The sequence below is a fragment of the Eschrichtius robustus genome, chromosome 3 (genome assembly GCF_028021215.1).
Source record: "Eschrichtius robustus isolate mEscRob2 chromosome 3, mEscRob2.pri, whole genome shotgun sequence".
Lineage (NCBI taxonomy): Eukaryota > Metazoa > Chordata > Mammalia > Artiodactyla > Eschrichtiidae > Eschrichtius > Eschrichtius robustus.
In genome coordinates, this window is record NC_090826.1 from 137135799 (window position 1) to 137152091 (window position 16293).

Below are 16293 nucleotides of genomic sequence, written 5' to 3' on the forward strand. Positions count from 1 at the left end.
TCAAATCGTTTATTCTTTCTTTCAACAAACACTGAGTCCTTATTATGTATCAGGATTTGACACACATAGACATGAAGGACACAGCCCTTGGTTCTAAAAAGCTTCGAGCAAATTAACTTCTCATGTTTTTATTAGTCCAGGGAAGACCGCCACAGTTGGTCTCATGGTCAGATAGGGTAAGGTACCGAAGCTATAAGATTTTGTCACGGCCCTACAACTGACTCCTAGGACCTGACAACTGAGTGTAGAATTCTCTGACTCTGGGTCATGGTTTCTTACCCCACTGGTGAGGTTTGGCTCACTAATGGCTGCACTGCCATTTTTAATCCTCCTGGGAAGAGGTACTGGAGAAGGACACACACATTGACAGCAGGAATCAGAACATGGTTGATTATGACACAGACTCAGATATCAAATTATCTGTCCCAATATCTCACAATAACATTCAGAAAAATCTGGTGTAACTCTTTTGGCTTATAACATGACATTAGTCCTGCCCTATAACACCAGCTACATTACTGAAATGTTGACTTTGGAAGATACCTTACAGGTTATTTTAGCAACTTCACTTCGTTGGTAATAAAACTAAGATCCAGAGAGATGAAGTGATTTACCCAACGTTGCAAAGCTAACTAGAAGCTCAGTTAAGATTATACTGATGTACTGGACCTGCCTTGCATCAGGCTTACAAGAGCTGATTACAAAATATTCAGGAATTGTGTGAGCCAGTAGTTAAACCACTGATAATTTGAAATCCACCACAGTGAGAGTATCTACACAACAGAAATTGGCAAGTGCTACAAAGCCAGGTTGTTGTTGTTTTTAGATAATCAGTTTATCGGCATAATGATTACAACTCCTAACTCCTATTCCAGTGTTCTTTCAACCACAGAATTGTCATTCTTTTACAAGCCTTCATTGCACATCTCTGGTTTAAACATCTAGCTCAGTTATTCCAAATGCTCCTTTGTGACATCCCAAAGCATCCCTAATTATCTCAAGTGTTATTATGAAACTCTTCAAACACTCACCAACCAAAATTAATTTTAATTAGTTTTAATTATTTTATATAGACATATGGCATACCACAGTTATATGGGTCATGGAATGAAATAGATCGTGTGGGATCTCACCACTCCAAAAGGTTTGGGATTTATCAGTCCCTGCCTTCCCCAGCCCCATATATCAACAGTTACTAAGTCTTTCAACCTGGCAACTCAAGTCTTCCTGGTTCCTAAGAAAATTCACTCAGTTTGAGAATACATTAGAAGCTCATCCCCAACAGGAGTTGGGCTAAAGTTGGTCTTGTCACCTCAAGTCCTGGCTGCAGTGCCCTGGCATGATCCCACAGGCTCCCACATGCTGGAACAGTTATAGTCTTCACATTATCTCTTCCCCAAGTGTCCTGTCCTCTTGCCTGATTCCTACTCTGCATTCCAACTATCCACTGGAATTGGAGCCCTGGCCAGTTGCTAATTGTTGTGAATTACCTTTCCCAGTCCCTGCCACCCTTTCCAAATGTCAGACCACTAAGAGGATCTTGCTTCAATCAGGAATAACTACCCTAGTTTGACATCTATCTAACGAAAGCATCATCACTGCTAATGATGTTGCTAATCTCTTCCCACCAGAATAGTGCTGATAGATGTGAACACTCACCTAGATCTAGGTCAGGTTTGCCACGAATTCGTGAGCACTATGATTTAATGACTGTTGACCCTTGCAAGGGAGAGCTCAGCAGCTAAGACATCCCCCAGGCTTGACCCCATTTCTTTACTAAAAGTAAAAATTTAGGAAACAAACTGAGAGGCCCTATGTCAACAGATGAACAGTAATTATTTGTCTGGGTAATGGGATTGAGGGTGATTTTATTTTTCTCTTCTTGTTTGTACATATTTTCTAACTTTTCTACAATAAACTTACATTATTTTAAAAGACAAAATCAACTAGCATTATTTTTGATTAATACTATATCCAAGGCAAGATTCCTAGGTCAGAGGTTATATTTTTGTTAATTTTTATAAATTTCTTTCTAAAAATATTATAGCAATTTACACCCACACCAGCAATGCATGAGAAGACCTTTCTTTTCTTTTTTAAGTTTTTTTTTTAACATCTTTATTGGGGTATAATTGTTTTACAATGTTGTATTAGTTTCTGCTGTATAACAAAGTGAATCAGCTATATGTATCCATAAATCCCCATATCCCCTCTCTCTTGAGTCTCCCTCCCACCCTCCTTTTCCCACCCCTCTAGGTGGTCACAAAGCACCAAGCTGATCTCCCTGTGCTATGTGGCTGCTTCCTACTAGCTATCGATTTTACATTTGGTAGAGTATATATGTCCATGCCACTCTCTCACTTCATCCCAGCTTACCCTTCCCCCTCCCCATGTCCTCAAGTCTATTCTCTACGTGAGAAGAACTTTCTGAACATTCTTATCCACACTGGATATTCTTTTTAATATTTGCCAATTAAAGGATGAAAAATAGCAAAAAAAAAAAAATACTATATCCAAATGTGGTGTTGTCATATCAGTAACTAATTACACACTCATGTTGCTAAAATGGAGCAGTGACTCCCCAAAGCATCCAAGATTGGTCGATTGTGCTCAGTCTGCTCTTCTGGAAAGACGACTCTGGAAGTCATTCATTCACTAAGCAAATGTTTTTTGAACACCCATTATATGCCCAGCATTGTCACTTGCACTGGGGATACTGAGATAAATGGCATATAATCCTTGCCCTAGCTTTCAGTCTGGTGGAGCAGTAGAAATTCAAATATGCAATCAATATGCAATGCAATCATTATTCTAATGGGTATAATCACTACTTTTTCAAATAGGAGGAAGCACAGGGGCATGTGCAGAACTAGAAACAGGGAGATGTGCTGTTCAAGGTTACCCCACAAACAGGCAAGACCAATGAATACCTCAACTAGAGCAACTGCAATGAGGCTGGAAGAGAAGGAACAGATATATGAATATAAAGTAGAATCAACATGAATTGACACTCTGTTGAATGTAGAAAATGAAGGAGAAGGAAAAGTCAAGGACAATCTCAAGTTTTCAGGCTATAAAGACAGGACCACACTGCTCCTTTCGGGGATAATCATCTTGGAAGAGGGGCCAGTTTGGTGGGAGAAGATGACAACTTCAGCTCTGAACATGCTAATTGTGAGGGGCCTGTGGACAGAGGTAAGTGTGGTCAGTGAGAAGTCAGTTTTAAGAGTGTAGAGCTTAAGGAAGGGGTCTAAGGAGAGAGACGTGGTGACTGAAGCCACAGGTATGGGTAGTATTGCCTAGGAAAAGCTTGAAGTTACAAGAGAAGTCCTAGGAAGAAGTTCTGAGGAATAGCAACATTGAAGAGCTGGACACAGGAAGAGGGGCCTGTGAAAGACCACAGTGAAGTGCCAGGAGGTGGGCAGAAAGCCAGGAGAGGATGGTGGCCCAGAAGGCAGGGGAGAGGTGATGGCTTCAGAAATGGGCGTGTGGTCAACACTACTGACAATAGGAGAAATACTGAGAGAGGCAACAGTGAAAGTGTTCTCCACACACTGGGTTTACCACCGAGGAGGTTTGATGATCATAACATGAACGATCTCAGTAGAACTATGGTCAAGGGAGTGAGGAATTAGATGCAGAAATCACTTATACTGCGAATGGAAAGTAAGGAAAAGGAGAAAGCAAGTAGAATTACTCTTTCAAGAAGCCTGGATGTGAAGAAAAGGGGACGATAGCCGGGACTACTATGAGGCACTTGGGATTGAAGAATTAGTTTAGGGTGGACAAGATGAAAGAGAGTTATATGCTGATTCATACGGAGATTGGAGATACAGAAAGCAAATACAATTACTGAAGGAATAAATCTCAAAACAGGCTGATCACATGGGACCCAGAGTATAGGAGCAAAAGTTAAGCCTAGCTAAGAGGAAGGGCATCTCTTCCTCTGAGAAAGAGATAAAGGGGGTGAAGATGGGCATGGATGGAGGCAAGTTTGTACAAAAAGGGACTGGATACTGAGACCTCTCTGTGGAGTAGACTGCTAGAGATCAGGGTGAGCATTTAGAGGGAGACCTGAGAAATGTGATGAATGTTTCGATTGGTCCGTGTGGAAACTGGGAGTGGGCTTTAACCAGGAACATGTCCTCAGAGGAACAAGTAGGCAGGAAGCGCAGCTGTTATTGGACCCTTAGACAGATTTGAAACTCCATGGGGACATCGAGCATCTGTGTTTGGTCCAGGCTATGACCACAGTGCCTAGCACGGTGCCCAGTGTGTGATAAGAGCGCAATAAAGATTTTATTTATAAATGAATGGACATCTGAAATTTATAGCAGCAACAGCCTTACTGCAGATCGTATCCAGTAGTTTCCACAGCCTGAGTATAGAATTAAACTCTAACAGGGAGTTCCTAGAGAAAGTAAAAGGGAATGTTGAGGCAGCGAGTTAAGAGGACTGACCACAGAGTGGTTAAAGGTATGCCATGTGGGTCATAAATGAGACAGAAACACAAATTCTCTGCATACCTTGTTAAACTGAGGTCCCTAGAAATACTTAAGAGGCCCTCTCCAATAGGACAGTGAAAGAAAAACATTCAATCACAATGCAAAATAAAAAACCTTAGTTAAAGTGGGACTGACAGGATAATGCCTATACCCGCCTTTCCAAAAATATCTGATACACTGAGATGCTTTTTAGTCAGCCAGCATCTCATAGCTCTGACTCCAGGAAGGAGACCTGGGGAAGGTTTAGTGCTGAGCAGCCTCTTGACTCCAGCAAAGCCAGACCCTGAAGCCAGCCTTGGAGATCTGGAGCTCATGGCCTTGGCCAGGGATTGGCCACCAAGGCTCCGCCCCTTCCTTCCGGTAAGCTGGGTGGCAGGCGAGAGGCAGAGCAGCATGTGCCTGTCAGCAGTTCCATTATCAGGAAGGACGAGTGCCAGGAAAACATGGTCTAAGGGCCAGAGACAACTAGCCCGGCACAGGCATCACAAGCTACTCATGCCAATTCTGGGACTGTTGCTCTCACCACAGTCCTAGAAGTGAAGGTTTGGTTACTTTATTGGTTTCCTACAGGACCAAGGAACTCTGTTATGTGAGCCCTGACAAAAGGGGTCCTTTAAATGCCACCCCTGTGGCTGCCTGCACACCTGCGCCCCCTGATTCCGCCTCTGCTGCCAGGCGCTAGAGAAGGAGGGTACCACTCATGAAGACAAAAGCCTCCATTCTTCCTTATCAGCCCTGGGCTGGCAGAGGGGGCCTCACTTTCTCTGCTCTTTGCCCCTCCCATTTTATTGATGCCCCCTGAACCAGGATGAGTGCGGTGGCAGTTGGATGCTGCTGTGACTTTTAACCCCACATCAAGCTCCATCAGGCAAAGGTGACTCATGCACCTGCTAAACGAAATAAAAGGCTATAAATGCTGGGAGTGTCCTCCGAGCCCCCAAAGCCAATAGGAGGTAAGCAGAATAAGGCTACCAGAGTGTGAAACTCAGCCCCACTATCTGCTGGCTGCAAGAAGTTGAGCAAGTTATTCTGTATCTCCTTTTCTTCCTCTATAAAATGGGGATGACAATAATAGAATTTTTCTCAGAGAGTTATTGTTTAAGAGTAAAATTAGGTTAAAAAACTACAAACTACCTGACATATAGTAAATGCTCAATAAATGTTAACTGTTACCATTTCCCTGAAAATGCTATAAAGTGCTTAGGAAGTGTTCTGTACAAGTCATCAGTCAGGAATTAATTGATTATCCATTACTGCTCTGAAATCCACAACTCCTCCTTCACATTTAACCCAGTGTCCCCACTGAACCATGAGATCAAGGGAAAATTGAGAATCTATGTCTCATAACTACATACGACAAAAAAGAATGGGTTAACGTAAAAACATCAGAATTAGAAACTTCACGAAAATGCAGTCCTATGCTTCTCACTCTGGACTACTTGTAGCCCCAGGGACAGTGCAGGATGCCACAGGATCAGCACTAATTTTATTTTATAAGCTATTTAAAATATTATTTTAATTTTTAACAAACACAAATATTGTACTATTGAATATTATGGAATAAAATTCAAATTTGTATTAATTTTTACAACAATGAGAAACTTCAAAAAATGTTTGTATTTGCAACGGGACAGGTACACACACACACCACACACACACACACACACACACACACACACATTCACATATACATCCCCTGCACCCCCAGGAATCACTCCCTGCCATTTGATGGAAATGTTTGAGAGACACATTCCGAACAAGAGCAGACATTCAGACATGTAACTGATGAGCTGGAAAAAATCTCTGGAAGGAATCCATCCCTGCAGGTGAAGCAGTGTCTAAGCCAGGGAAACTCAGGCCAAGGCATACAGCTCTTTGATTTACAGACCTGTAGCACTCCAAGCTCTCCACTGCTGGATAAAAATCCTCTATTATATAAGATTCTACAGGGTACCCAGGAGGCCAGTGACTCTCCCAGTTTACCTGGGACAGGAAGCGTTTGTTCTCCAGTTAAGGTACATTCTCAGACTCCTAATAGAAACACACCCCAATATTTTAGAGTCAAGATACTCTTCCTTGATGGTAACACACATGCATGACTCAGACTCATTTAAACTCTTTGAATAGGGGGAAATGTCATGCCACTCAGCCTCCTTCTCCTCTCCAGGTTACATGGTCCCAATCCTGCTTATGTTTCCTTGTACAATTTCCTTTCCTCAATCATTTTGAAGAGTAGCAAAGGCCCAGGGGAAAGGAAATAGGAATTGAAACCTGGATTTAGTTTTAGCACCGCCAGTTCCCAGCCATGTGCCTTTGGAAAACCATCATTCAGTCTCTATGAGCCCCAGTCTCCTCCTCTTTCAAATGAAGTCTAAAAAGTATGTCACAGGGCTGTGATGTGGATGAAATGAAATGTTACATGGAAAAACACCAAAGTGCCTGTTAAATAGAGGTTTGCAATAAATCTCTTTGCCTCTTCCTCTTCTGGGTTCCTTACCTGCTGTTAAACGGGTAACAATCTAAACTGTAGGCAAAGCTCATGAGTGTGGTACAGTATAAGGGTTAAGAGCTCAGGTTTTGCAGTCCAAATTGGCTTTGAGTCCCAGAGCCTCCCCTGACTAGCTGTGAGACTTCAAGCAGGTTACTTAACCTCTCAGGCTAAGTGTTCTTATTTGTTAAGTGATTGTATAATAATGGATATCTTCAGAAGGTTGTTGTGGGATAAATGAGACAAAGTACTGTTCATGGCATGTAGGAGGTGCACAGTGAATATTTGATTCTAGATGAATGCATGAGCTAGGAAAAGCACGTGGCACAGCGCCTGCACATAGGAAGTGTTCACCACGTGCTTGTCGCCAGTGTTGTTGTGTAAAAGAACATAGCAGGAGAGTTCCCTTCTGGGCTGTTCAGGGTATATGTTCTTATGTTCTTTTATCATAGCTGTTCATATTTAACTTTTATCTTAGCTATTCTTTATTATTGACTTAGAATCTAATCTTAGGTTATTGTTTTTAATTTTTCTCCTGCCCTCTCTCTCATCATCATAATCCACTGCATTCATAGCTTGTCTTCCCCAGTGGTGGGCATCCTTGGCTCTTTATCTACATTACCCAGTGGTATCGACAGAGTTTGTCCATTTAGAGGGCAATGAAAGTGAGACCAGAAAGGGTAAGGGATTTCACTAAACTCAGGCAGTGTCAGTATCAGTCACCAAGTGGAGGAAAATCAATTACAGGACTTCTAGTCAAAGCTTTGTCCAGAAAAACATACTGGTTAGTAATAGCCATGTGATATATTTAATACAAAAATGCAATTATTTAAAAATCTATTCCATAATCTTCAAAGCTATTAGTCACTGTAAATAGGTTAATTCAACTTGACATATACATAGGAATATATATATTCATAAAAACAGAAACTCAAAGCTTAATTTCTATATTTCCTCCTTGTCCCATTTGTCAGTCAGTAAAGGCGCATATCACTTTGCTGGTTCTACTCCTCTGCCCGATATTCCATGTACAGAAATAGCCCGTGTGTGCACAGCGTGAGTGCATACACGTATTTTAGTGGCACTCACATTCTTGTTCTCTCAGCCTGGAATAAGTGACTGCAGATATAGCCAAGATCCCCAGGAGTGCTGTTCTAATGCTGAATTTAGCACATCAGGGCAATTTCCATAGGAGCCACTTATGATGTCAAAAAACGAAGCTCAGACTTCAGTTTCTGGAGGACACTGAAGGGCACGACAAGCTGATGGAGAAGTTTCTTTTCTAAGCATAAATGTCTGCAGTCATCACAAGGGAGATGGCCAAAGTTCATTATTTTCTGGGAGCAGCCCATAAATGAACGTTATAGAGTCTCTGCATGCTGAGTAAATACTTACTGCCTTTCCCAACATTGCTTCTGTGACATTTCTGTACAAGCTTCCTAAGAATACTTCCTTTTTCACTAAAGATGTGATACTTTCTATGCTCCACGACATCGTGACACTATGACACCATGTCTTAGTGCTGGTCCAAATGTCGTTCATTGGATGGATGAGGTCACTGAATGAATCTGACAGGGGTATATAGCCTTGCCCCTGGGAGAATTTTTTTTAATTATTTCCTTCATTCAATAAATAATATTTTAGACAAATATTAATTTATTAATCATTGTAATAAGAATATTTTCTCCTGTATGAGCTGGCTCTCCACAGTCTCCCTAAAAAAGCTGCTAAGGGGACTTCCCTGGTGGTGCAGTGGTTAAGACTCCATGCTCCCAATGCAGGGGGACCGGGTTTGATCCCTGGTCAGGGAACTAGATCCCACATGCATGCCGCAACTAAGGAGCCCTCCTGCCGCAACTAAGGAGCCCTCCTGCCACAACTAAGACCCGGCGCAACCAAATAGAAATAAATTAATTAATTAAATAAATATTTTTTTAAAAAAGAAAGAAATACTACAAGACTCACTCTTCTTTGAAGAAAAAAAAAAAAAAAAAAAAAAGCTGCTAAGCCCCAGGACTACGTAGAAGGAAACCAAAAGAATCTTGGTTCCTATTTAATAACCAAGAAATGGGTGAGAAACTGAGTACTTCACTCATCATGTATTTATTGAGTGCCTACTATGCGCCAAGCATTGTCATAGGTGTTAAGTGCAGGCCACAGGAAATGACCAAGGTGAGATTGTTCCTTATCCTCTCGGAGTTTACTGCAGACAAGGTAACAGGCAACACCAGTGATCATGCTAAGAGAGGATGGCAGTAAGAAACAGATGAAACACACAGCAGAGGTGCCAAACCTAGTCAGAGAAGGCTTTCCAGCAAAGAAAGATGTCTCAAAGGAGACCTGAAGGATGTGAGTTCATTAGCCTGGAAGGAGGGAAGGGAGAGCAAGAGAGAAGGTGATCCCAGCAAGAGGATGGATATGATAAGGGCTCAGAGGTGAAGGAGGGCCTGTGCACTCAGCACATCATCCGTGGGTTTTATATTCAGTGTAGCTAGAGGCTAGAATGCAAAAAAAGTTACTATAGACTGAATATTTGTGTCCCCCCAAAATTTGCATGTTGAAACCTAATCCCCAATCTGATGGTATTTGTGGAGACTTTGGGGGGTGATTAGGTCATGAGGGCAGAATCCTCATGAATGGGATTAGTGCCCTTATAAAAGAGACCCCAGAGAAATCCCGTGCCCCTCCTTCCATGTGAGGACACAGTGAGAAGATGAACCAGGAAGCAGGCTCTCACCAGACACCCAGTCTGCCAGCACCTTGATCTTAGACTTGCCAGTCTCCAAAACTGTGAGAAACAAATTTCTGTTGTTTATAAGTCAGCCAGTCTATGGTACCACGTCATAGCAGCTTGAATGGATAAAGACAGAAGTGATGAGGGCTGAGACTGAAGAGACTGTCCTAGCTGCCTCCGCCAGGAAGTAGAGCAGAGTGTAGCCCCAGCTGTCCCCAGTACCCAGACAGTTTGCACAAAGTGTGGCAAACATGTGCTATTTCTGCCTGCCCTGCATCCTATCCTCCAGCTTCTGGTAATAAATCATTAGTTTCCCTTTGATGAGCTTCCCTGCCCCCTCTCAGTTTATACAGCATGTATGCGACTGACCCCATCCCTTGTTCTATGAATGGACGCAAAATTCATACCTGACAGTGAGAGTCCTGCAGCTCCCTGGCCAAAGTGATTAATTTGGCAGTTAGCAGATGTCCAGGGACATGTCCAAGAAGCATGTTCCCAGAACTTATGCTTGAACTACTGGGAACGAAGTGTGCTTCCCATTGGGTTGACTGAGGTGATAGAATATCAACCTGGAGCTGCAGGCAGCCATCAGTCCCCCATTCATTCACCCAGTAATAGTTTCTTGAATAACTACTATGTGCCTCATGCTGTTGTAGACATTAGGGACACAGAAATGAAGGACACAGTTCTGTTTTTTAGGTTTTCACCATCAACTGGAAAGGCAAATAAATTAATCACTTTAGTTAAAAGTGATAAATGTTACATAGATTATTATATGATCACAGAAGGGCAGCCAACTCAAGCAAGTCCTCCTAGGGGGGAAAACGCTCATTAAACCTTGTTAGATAATTAGGACTTAGTCAAGTGAACTGAGGCATGGGGGTGGTTCCAGAAGAGCAATCAGTAAGTTCAAAGGCATGGAGGGGAGGCCCAGCTGGACAAGCTCTGATGACCCACCATATTCAATCAGTCTGGAAGATAATGCCCTTTCAGGGGAGCGGGAGAAAGGAGGCCAGATGGCCAAACTGGGGCTGAATGGTGAAGGCCTTGGATTTTTGCTGAAGATTTCAAGGGGCTTCTAAAAGACCCAAAGCAGAAGTGACATCATCAAGTTGGAATTTTAGAAAACCAGACAAGTCACAATGTAGAGAACAGCTTGGGGAGTGCCAGACTGTGGGCAGGGTGAGCCTTAAGAGGCGGTCACCATCATCCTCCTTTTTAAAGTGAATGCAAACCAAACTAAAGCACTGGTGGAAGGGGAAAAGTGAGCAGGAGGTAGGTATCAGATTCAAGAGAAAACAAGGAAGCAGAATAAATGGGATCTAGAGGTTCACTGTATTTACGCAGCTCTGGCCTTGTGATGGTAGATGGCGATGTCCCTGATCAAGATTGAAGTGCATTTTACTGGAAGAAGCAGATTTTCTGAGGAAAGGTAAGTTCTGGTTGGACCATAGCAAGTTGAACTGCTGTCTGCAGGACAATATACTTAAGGGTGTCTCAGGCAGTGAATATGAGTCAGGAGCTCCTGAAAAAAGTCTGCAGGGACACACACGTGGTGGGTGGTGTTCCTTTGTTTATACATTGCTTCTTTCCTGAAGATTTGTATGTGCTCTGATTTACATGTTATCAGCACACAAGTCATAATTAAAATCATGGATATGAATGAGATTGGCAAGGGAAAGCACAGGCTTCAAAATTTTTTAAAAATAATAATAATTAAGGATAAAATGCAGAGAATGAGAAGTTCATGAAGACTAAGAAGGCAGAGTCATAACAGCATCAAGAAAGACAAGGGGTCAAGACAGAGGAAGAGTAAAGAGAACAAAAACAGTAAGAGATCAAGTTACATAAGAACTTGACAGTAGGGAGGGACCATGAGTGGTTGTTCATTGGCTGGTTGGTTGGTTGGTTGGTTGGTATAAAATGGGAGACACTCGAACATGTTTTTACCTATGGTGGAAAGACAGTGTAGAGGAGAAACTAAAGAGATGGGAGAATAAGAGAAACGAGTGATGGATGTGGTGGGCGGGGACTTCCCTGGTGGTCCAGTGGTTAAGACTCCACACTTCCACTGCAGGGGGCACGAGTTTGATCCCTGGTCAGGGGAACTAAGATCCCGCATGCCATGCCCTGTGGTGTGGCCAGAAAAATAAACAAATTTTTAAAAAAAATTTTTTAATGCACACACACACGAAAAATGGAGAAGGCCAAGGGGGATGGAGCTCATAGCCCAAGAGAAGAGATTACTCAGGGGTCAAAAAGTACACTTCTGCCATTGAGAAGGGAAGGAGGCAACAAGGAATGTATGAATGCCCATGTGGATAATTTTGTGAGCTAGGCTAGGCAAGGCTGATAGAAAAAATATACATACTAATTATGCTAAAGAAACTGACTTTATCCTTCATTCTATTAAAACATGTTAATGAGACACCCACAATTTCCAAAGCTAAAATTGACTGAGCTGATTTTGCTGGGTTTCAGGAAGCTGAGGATGTATCACACAGTCCCCAGTGGTGGGTGTTTTCTATTATTTTTCTTTTCTTTTTTTTTTTTTGTATTTTCTATTCTATTGGAAACCACAGTCTGGCTTATTTTTGACTCAGTTTAATTTCTTTCAAGCTGTAGCCTGTGGGTCACACTTATTTTAAGAAATTTCATTTTCCTTAGTGTCAGGCTCTTGTGTCTTTGCTCCTCAAAAATCAGCAGCAGTTGGAAAAGTACCTGTTCCAATCGGTAACCATTTGAAAATAGATATTTAAGGTGAGTCTGTGTGGAATTGCTACCTTTAAGACATCTTTCTCAGATACAATATTTCCTCCTATTAATATCATATCATATGTGGGCCCGTCCAAGAAGGATCCTTCAAGTTTCTGTTACAGAAAAATCACCATTTGATAGAGCCTGGTGGGTGACATGTGAGATCTATTTCATAAATAAAACACCCTTTCCCAAATTGGATGTGGAGCAAATTCAGTGCTATGTAAAAAGCTGTTCAGCAAGGGAGAAACTCACACTAGATGAGGAATCAATTACTGATGGGGTTATCCTTCCCACCCATTCATTTTATAGCACATAAACTGAAGCCCAGAGTGCCATATGGTTAATGGGATCAATGCCAGGACCCGAATCCAGGTCTCCTGACTCCCCATCCGCTGTTCATCCTTCCTCTCATAACATCTGTTTTTCCTGCTGGGCAGCAAACTCCACTGGGCCAGGGACCCCTTCCATCTTGTTCACTTAGGTGTCCCCAGCATAGAGGTAACAATCAAAAATATCTGTTAGGGGCTTCCCTGGTGGCGCAGCGGTTAAGAATCCGCCTGCCAATGCAGGGCACATGGGTTCGATCCCTGGTCCGGGAAGATCCCACATGCCGCAGAGCAACTAAGCCCGTGTGCCACAACTACTGAGCCTGCGCTCTGGAGCCCGTGCTCCGCAACAAGAGAAGCCACCGCAATGAAGAGTAGCCCCCGCTCGCCGCAACTAGAGAAAGCCCGCCTGCAGCAACAAAGACCCAACGCAGCCAAAAATAAAATAAATAAATTAAAAAAAAAATCTGTTAGTAAGTTAACCACACTCAGGGTGGACCACTGTTGGTCTTTGTGAGGTTTTATGAAGAACTGAGCATCAGAGTAAATGGTCTCAACAGAAAGAAAAAAAAAAAAAATCACTGACCCCTAAACACATGGTTTAGAAACTCTGAAAATACCAGACACTGAAGACATGATTTCCAGGGTGGGAGCCTTGGGAACAGCAGCTCAACCTAAGGATCCGTGCCAGGGCTTCATTTGTCACTGGGTTGGCAGGCACCATGCCCCTAGTCATCTATATACCTCGAGAACAGAAGTTTCCACCATTGCCTCTAAGTCAGCTTTAACCAGCTTGAATCCACCTTAAAATATTTAACAGGCTCTCTCCTCTCCCCCAAAACACTGTAACTGCTAAGCCTCCTATCATCTTCCCATAACCAAACCTGCCTAAAATTTTTATATAAGTTGAAATCACATGTCCTTTTGCACATTAGCAATGCACTCTATCCCACAGGGGACAGCCCCTGGCAGAGTATGCAGGTACTTCAAGGAGTTAGGACTTGAAAGTGGCATTAGCCACAGTTGAAGTTTTGTTTTTTTTTTTCAAGCAAGACCCTGTGAGTTTCTTCGTTTTGCTGAAAACCATGTGCTGGCTTGAAACTTTCTACTCTGGTTAAGACAAAATGTTTCTCAAATGAATCTGGTAGAAGGGTCTCTAGTGGGAATTGTATTCCCTCTTCAGTTTGAGTTTGGTTTAGGTTAATTGGTTAATGGTGAAAATAAGTACTTACATCTTTTGCCCCTAAATCAGGAGTTGCTGCTGCTGCTTCGGCTATATCCCAACATGACAGCCCGCTGTTACTCACAACTGGCAGACACTGTAAAGCGTGATGCCACGTCAGCTGCCCAGAACCTTTCTGCTTCAGCAACAGTTTCCCAACGGAATGATTTGTGTGTAGATCCTGAGGCTGGAAACATGATCTGACCACCATATTAAGAAGGTCTCAGTAAAAGAGCTCACTACCTCTTTTATTACAGAATTACAGAAAGAAGGCACATACCCCTTCATGTATCTAAATGACAATTCCAAAAGGAACCTAAATATTATGTTGACTTTCTAAACAATCATGACAGCAAGTTGATAACTGACCAAAAAAAAAATCAGGATTAGAAAGTGAAAACGTAAAATTTAGAGACTTGTAGTCAGCATTACAGATTTTAGTTCATTAAAAAATTATGAGCTTGGAGTGGCAGAAAACTGAAAGTGAATTCTCATGAACAGGAATATTTTTCAATAGATTATGAGACATTTATGTTGTGGAATATTCAGATATCTAATGACAAATAATGAATTAGAGCTATATTAGTTAACTTGAAGGGGTGTCTATGGAACATTAATGAGACAAAAAAGGTATAATATTATTATTAATAATAATATTAATTATTATTAATATTATTCTGTTGGGGGTTTCTATGACATATTATTGAGTGAAAAGGTATAATATTAACCCATATGCTATTATATATGCATATATATATGATTATTTGTGGTTATATATGACTATGTATCTATACAGATAAAAGTATACAAAAGATATGTACCTGGCAGTTAATAATACTTCCTTTGTTTGAGGGGGAGGATGTACAAGGGCAATTACTAGGGATGGAAGTAACTTTTTTAAAGGCTTCACAATAAACAGCATTTATTACATCCCATTCCTATAATATTATCTGCATGTGAATGGCGTGTATGCTTAAAGAGAAGTATGTGTAAGTTTACAAAAGTGTTAATTAGATATCTTATGGTGGTGGGCTTCCACATGATTTTTATTTTATTCTCTGTAATTTTATGTGTATTTCAATCTTTTTCAAAGAAAAAGTTTTATTTATTTAATCAGAACAAACAATAAAGCCATTTCTATTATGTAAAAAGTATTGACAAGTGGTAACTTGCCTGAGCTCTTATGCTTCTGAGGCCTTCTGCTGAATCTTAAACAGATTTGGGTTTTTTCCTTTGTGTTCCAAATACACTCCAGAATTCTGAAGATGTTCTTGTGCTTATCTGGAACAGACAAGCCATGCCAAAGCGAAATGTAAAACACTCTTCTAGCCCAGACCTCACACAGCTCTCCTCTCCTTTGAGATGGATGGCAGAGGTGGGTCACAGCTTTGCACTTTCCCGTGATGTGTGGTGCAGAGGGAGGGCCCCATGGCACCTGCACACACAGAGAAGTTGCGACGGGGCTGTAATCCATACTGCCTCAGATTATGCCTCTAGAGGTGACTCAGGAATCACTTGGGAAAATGCCAAATGAGGAAAAGGGCGTTGGAATTAACCAGTCAATCCTGCTTTCAGCAACAGAGCCAGAAATTGGGAAATAAGCTCTTATTGATCAATGACCAAATAACCAACACATTTTACATAATTAAAATATGGGCAAGGTCACTATGTATTCACTGGCCACAATTTCTGAATTAAAATGAAGTGAGGTATATGAATGTACTTGGATGTAAAATTATTTATATGGAAACACCACAGAGTTTTTTTAAATTGGAGCAATCATAGAAAATTCAAGATGTTCCATCACCATAAAGACTGTGAATTAAGTAGATATTTGTATGAACCAGAAGGCATATATCATATGTATATATTCATTACTCTGGAATGGGTGAAGCTTTCAATTTTAAACTTAAATGAGAAGAAGAACTGATTTAGATAAAATTTCTAAATTATAGAACTGTTTTAGAAATAACTTTTTAAAAATAAATGTTGTTCTTTTTCTTTAAACTACAAAAATAATTCAAAGTAAAGGCAAAAAATTTTTATCCTAAAAGGATCTTGAATTCAACCCATCATTTTAGATAGAAATAATTAGAGATTCAGAGAGGTTAAATAACTTGCCCAAGGTCACACAGTAGAACTTAGGGCTCTGGCTCTCAGAGATCATCTCACAACATTGTGCTGTAAGTATTAAGAATAGATCCTACCTAACCTGACTTGTCATAACTAGAGAAGGCACTTATAATTATCATATTCTT

General features: G+C 41.3%; 1 protein-coding gene across 3 annotated transcripts in view; it reads right to left on the minus strand.

The window, feature by feature from the left end:
* The window catches only part of SEC16B (SEC16 homolog B, endoplasmic reticulum export factor), a 54298-nt gene extending 40170 nt beyond the window's left edge, over window positions 1–14128 (minus strand). For all 3 annotated transcript variants that reach the window (XM_068541302.1, XM_068541301.1, XM_068541300.1), the window contains exon 1: window positions 14046–14128. The gene's annotated coding sequence lies outside the window, so the exon portion shown is untranslated. The remainder of the gene's footprint in view (window positions 1–14045) is intronic.
* Between the last annotated feature and the right edge of the window lie 2165 nt (window positions 14129–16293).